We start from the raw sequence: 5995 nt of genomic DNA, 5'->3' as shown, positions 1-5995 counted from the left end.
GAGGGCGGGCAGGAAATGCTGTTGCTAGGGAACAGACACCTCCTAACAGCAGCCAGCCATTTTGAAAGAACCGCTGTAACTCTGTGAGAAAATATGTCAAGAACATCAAAAAATATAACCAATATTCAGTCCTTCTACACATATGAAACTGTTACCTGAAAACCAGTGGAATCAAGAAAACAATGCATTTGCAGATGACTTTTTTCAGTTAAAGAAGTACATTTAAAAATATCTTTAATTGAAGTCCAGTTGCTTTACAATGTTGGGTTGGTTTCTGCTTATAGCAAAGTGGATCAGCTATATGTTTACATATGTCCCCTGTTTTTTTCTGTTTCCTTTACATTTAGGTTCCCTAGTGGCTGAGTTGATAAAGAATCTGCTTGCAATGCAGGAGACCAAGTTCAATCCCTGGGTTGGGAAAATCCACTGGAGCAGGAAATGGCTACCCATTCCAGTATTCTTGCCTGGGAAATCTCATAGACAGAGGAACATGTTGGACTACAGTCTATGGGGTCCCAAGGGTCAGACATGACTTAGCAGTTAAACCACCACCCATTTATGTCACCACAGAGCACTGAGTAGAGTTCCCTGTGTTATATTATAGGATCTCATTAGTTACCTATTTTATACCTAGTATTGATAGCATATATATGTCAATGCATGCATTCTTGCTAAGTCGCTTCAGTCGTGTCCCACTCTTTGTGACCCTATGGACTGTAGGCCACCAGGCTCCTCTGTCCATGGGATTCTCCAGGAAATAATAATGGCGTGAGTTGCCATGCCCTCTTCCAGGGGAATCTCTCTGACCCAGGGATCAAATCTGTGTCTCCTGCAACTCCTGCATTTCAGGCCGATTCCTTACTGCTGAACCACTGGGAAAGCCCATATATGTCAATCCCAATCTCCCTATTCATTCCAGTCCCCTTCTTGCCTTGGTATCCATACATTTGTTCTCTATGTCTATCTCTATTTCTGCTTTGCAAATAAGACCATCTATACCATTTTTATGGATTTCACACATATGTGTAAATATATATTTTTCTCTTTCTGACTTCACTCTATGTGACAATCTCTCAGTCCACCAATGTTTCTGCAAATGGGACAATTTCATTTCTTTTTGTAGTTGATTAATATTCCATTGTATATATGTGCCACATCATCTATTTTTTTTTCACATCAGTGCAGGGGTCTTTATTTATTTTATAAACAGTATTCTAAGGTTAGTGAGAAAACTGTGCCTTGTTTTTTTGTTTTTTTTTTTTTTAATCTAAGAAAACAAGGAAAACCAAGTGAAAATATTTCACTGGCTGTATTCGTTAGTTCAAACATCAGCGAGAAAGAAAGGTAAGTAGCCAGAGTGAAATTGTGCCTAGTATGTCAGCATATTTATGTCTGATTATCTGAAAATAAACAACATGCTTATTCTACAAAGACAGAGGACCTGCTGAAAGCTTATAGCAACACACAAGTCTATTTAAAATGATTCCGTATGCTACCCTGTAGAGTTGCTGCATAGTTACACAAGGGAAAGAGTAAAAAACCCTGCACAGACACCTATTATCGAACTTGAAACACCAAGTGGAAACAGAACTATTCAGTGTCTTCATTTATACACAATTTATAATATTTGACTCAAAATAAAAATCACAAGAAAAATACATCTGTTTCTGCTACAATTTCTCCCCTTCCCCCATCCACCCCTCAGTGAAAAGTCTTCTAATAAAAGGTATTATATTACCATATTGTCTTGTCTTGGGCTAATTCTGAAATCCCATCTTGGTATAGTTAAACACAAAAAGGAATGGCAATACTTGGAATTTATATAATGTACACATTTTATCCAAGGATCTCAAGTTCTTGCAGTCACGTCTCCAGATTTGAGAAATCATGGTTCAGTGGAAGCCAGAACGCTGGACGGATGCTGGGCAGGTTGCATGGGGTGTAAAATCCTTTGTATAAGTCTATGATCAAACAAGGTCAGGGTTGGTTGGCTAGAGTTGGGCTCAATTCCTCTTTCCGGACATATAACATCAGTCAGTTTTACCCTCTCTTACACCACACACCCATCTTTAGGTTACTGCCTAGAGTCAAGATCAGCTGAAGAAGCCATGTCCTCAGGATAAGCAGCAGGATAGAAAAGCAAAAACAGAGAAACACATTCATCAGCATCTGGCCAGAGGAGATGGGAAAATCGACTTGAGAGGCCATTCCTAGCAAGAATGAGACAAAGGTGTCAATTCACCCGTTTCAATTACAGTTAAGCTCGTGGTAGAGTTGATTCCAGCAGAGGTGAGGCTCATGACATCTAGTGCTTGATGTAAGATAATGCTACCGAAGAAGGGTAATGAGAGCTCTTTGGTCTCGGCGGCAGAAGCAAGATGACAAAGGGAACGTCATCGTTTGGAAAGCGTCGGAATAAGACGCACACGCTGTGCCACCGCTGTGGCTCTAAGGCCTACCACCTTCAGAAGTCGACCTGTGGCAAGTGTGACTACCCTGCCAAGCGAAAGAGAAAGTATAATTGGAGTGCTAAAGCTAAAAGACGAAATACCACCGGGACTGGTAGAATGAGGCACCTAAAAATCGTATACCGCAGATTCAGGCATGGATTCCGTGAAGGAACAACACCTAAACCCAAGCGAGCGGCTGTTGCAGCATCCAGTTCATCTTAAGGATTTCAACGATTAGTCGCACAATAAATGTTCTGGCTTTTAAAAAAAAAAAAGAAGGGTAATGAGAAAACAGCAAACTAACAGGCAGGAACTGGCCATAGCGTATCTGGAGGGCCAAAGTGATTTTCCTTCCTTATCATTTCTACAGGAGAAGGCAAGGAAGGGATAGGAGATCAGGGCTAGAGGGCCCCTTGTTTGCAGATTTTTTAAAAAATTATTTTCTTATAACTCTATAATGAAAATGTGTATTATGGTATAGAGGTTACAGAACCGCATCTGCTACTGGGTCACGGCTACAGGTCTATGAGCTGATCCACCAGCAGTAAAGACCTGGCTAGGTTGGGATGATTGGACTCGGAGCTCCTACTGCTGTTTCTAGAGTGCCCACCTTGCGGGGCTTTGGTTATCCATGCAGGAATAGGGTCAAACTCATCTTCTGCCACCTTGTCCAAGCCCTCAGGGACATCAAAAGCTGAGATGAGATTACTATCTTCTGCAGCTTTATGGGCTGGAGCATATGCTTGAGAAATGTGTGCCTATAACCTTTGTGTGCCTATAACCTAAGAAGTTTGTGACTTCTCTAGGCCTCAGATTCCTCATTTGTAGAATGATGATAACAACAATGTATTTGTCTTGTTGTCTGATGTTGTGATAATCAAGTCATAGGTGGTTGATTGAGAGATGGTTGAGAGATGGCTATGGGCCAAACTCTTCTAGAAGGTCTGTAGAGGGGTTAGAAAGCAGAGAGTGATCAATCAGGGAATCTTCCCCAGCGAGAGAATCTGTGCGGTTCAAGGTCACAGATTTTGTCTAAGAAGGGAGGCACTGAGGCACCAGGGGCTCCAGGCCCAGTATCAGACTCTCAAGAGCAATGTCAGCTTTTTCAATTACAGCATCAAAAGTGCTCCCAAAGGGATCTTCTTTATCCACATCTTCTTTATCCATATCCATCTCTCTGTTGACAGATATTTATGTTGCTTCCTTAAGAAGCATTTTTAAACCACCTATGTCTTGATTCTCACATCAGACAACAAGACAAATATATTGTTGTCATTATCATTCTACAAATGAGGAATCTGAGGCCTAGAGAAGTCACATACCTCTTAGGTTATAGGCACACAAAGCAAACTCAGGTCTGCAGCCCTGATGCCCAGTCCTTTCTTTCTTTTATACATTTTCTCAAGCACATGAGTTCTATGCTAGGACAAGCAGATATTCCAGAACAGCAGTTCCATCATGACTGGCAAGGCCAGTTTGACATGGAAAGAGATTAGGAAAAAGCATCTTAATGAGCCTCGCCAGCTGTTGCTTCAGGTGTAAAGAATAGTTGAATGGACAAGAGCCTAAAACAGAAAAATGACCGCTGTAGCACAGAAATTGTTCAAGTGGTTGTCATAACTGCATTGTCACACTAACTCTCCCACAGCTCTATTTGATGAACAAAGAAACTAAAGCTCATAGGAAGGAATCAGTGGTGCTCTGTCACCAGTAAGTGACAGAGCTGAGGTTTCAACTGTCTAATATCAAAGCTGAATCTTTTTTCAAAATGCTTCAAGACATAACAGAACTCACTCGTGTAATAAAATAATCAGATCTTTCCATACAACAAAAGACCTGTACAATATGTGAACTGTAGTGAGTGACACAGCATTGATGATCAGTGCTCACACTGCATGATCTACACAGACTTTAATTCACATCAATAGATAGCAGTTGCTAATTTTTTGTGACAAATGTATATGCATGTACTAAAGTAAACTTCTTCCATTTTTATTCTTTGCAAAAAAACCAAATTTGTTAGATTCACACACCTTCAAATATTCATATTAATTTACTAAAGCTAAAAAAATCTTAGTTTTGAAAGAGAATCTCGAGATTTAAGCAGAAGCACTGCCACTAAAGTGACTTCCCTGGTGGCTCAGATGGTAAAGCATCTGCCTACAATGCGGGAGACCTGGGTTCGATCCCTGGGTTGGGAATATCCCCTAAGGAGGAAATGGCAACCTACTCCAGCATTTTTGCCTGCAAAATCCCAAGGACAGAGGAGCCTAGTAGGTTACAGTCCATGAGGTCGCAAAGAGTTGGACATGACTGAGCAACTTCACTTTCACTGTCACTGACACTAAAATACCCATTTTTGGACTTTACCATATTCAGTTAAATTAATACATTTGTATATAACTCATTTTTTACAGATCTTTGTGGGATAGAACGGAGAAGACAATGGCAATCCACTCCAGTACTCTTGCCTGGAAAATCCCATGGATGGAGAAGCCTGGTAGGCTGCAGTCCATGGGGTCACTAAGAGTCGGACATGGCTGAGTGACTTCCCTTTCACTTTTCACTTTCATGCATTGGAGAAGGAAATGGCAACCCACTCCAGTGTTCTTGCCTGGAGAATCCCAGGGACGAGGGAGCCTGGTGGGCTGCCGTCTGTAGGGTCGCACAGAGTCAGACACAACTTAGCAGTAGCAGCAACAGTGGGATACAAAATAAAGAATTTTCTTAAGAAAATAAATATTTTCTATGAATATCTGTTCCCTAATTTGTAGGCTAATTATGAAATGTACATCATATAGTTTTCTTAAATAAATCTCAATATAATTTCAGGTAAAGCAGTTTGTTTAGCAAGGAAAAGTGATCATAATTGCTGATATTTATCAAGCAGTAGACACTGCACTAGGCATGTTACATTTACATCTTCACATGCAAATTTCAAAACATCTTTGTGCCACAGGTACTATTATTTATCCTAAATGACAGACTTACAAATGATAAACAAGTAACCCATGTTCACATTGCTACTAAATGGAATAATCAGAACTTAAACTCATAGTGCTTTCAACAACCAGGAATCATGCTTCCTATGGAGTACTTACAAAGATTATACAGTAAAAGAAATAATTATAAACATTTTTATATTCTTTGCCAAAATGTATTATTTCCCATAGTTTTCACAAAGGATAGTATCTTTCCTAAGCTGTAGCAAGCATTCAGTTCAGTTCAGTTGCTCAGTCGTGTCCGACTCTTTGCAACCCCATGAATTGCAGCACGCCAGGCCTCCCTATCCATCACCAACTCCCAGAGTTCACCCAAACTCGTGTCCATCGAGTCGGTGATGCCATCCAGCCATCTTACAAGATACATTATTAGATTAATGAATATGATTCAATGCCTATTTATTTGGCAAAAAATAAATATTTTTTCCTGCCACAGAACACAATTTCACTTCATTCTTACACATTTTACATTTTCCACCACAATACTTTAAACTGCAAGAATTTTAAACACCCAGAGAGAAACTGCTTAGGAAAGAAAAAAAA

The 5995-nt window shown here is 40.2% G+C and overlaps 1 pseudogene; it reads left to right on the top strand.

The window, feature by feature from the left end:
* Nucleotides 1-2350: 2350 nt before the first annotated feature.
* Nucleotides 2351-2728, top strand: LOC100295568 (60S ribosomal protein L37 pseudogene; annotated as a pseudogene).
* Nucleotides 2729-5995: the final 3267 nt, after the last annotated feature.

Source organism: Bos taurus, chromosome 9, assembly GCF_002263795.3.
Source record: "Bos taurus isolate L1 Dominette 01449 registration number 42190680 breed Hereford chromosome 9, ARS-UCD2.0, whole genome shotgun sequence".
Lineage (NCBI taxonomy): Eukaryota > Metazoa > Chordata > Mammalia > Artiodactyla > Bovidae > Bos > Bos taurus.
The sequence above is the reverse complement of the archived record's forward strand: the minus strand, read 5'-3'. Positions and strand labels throughout refer to the sequence as shown.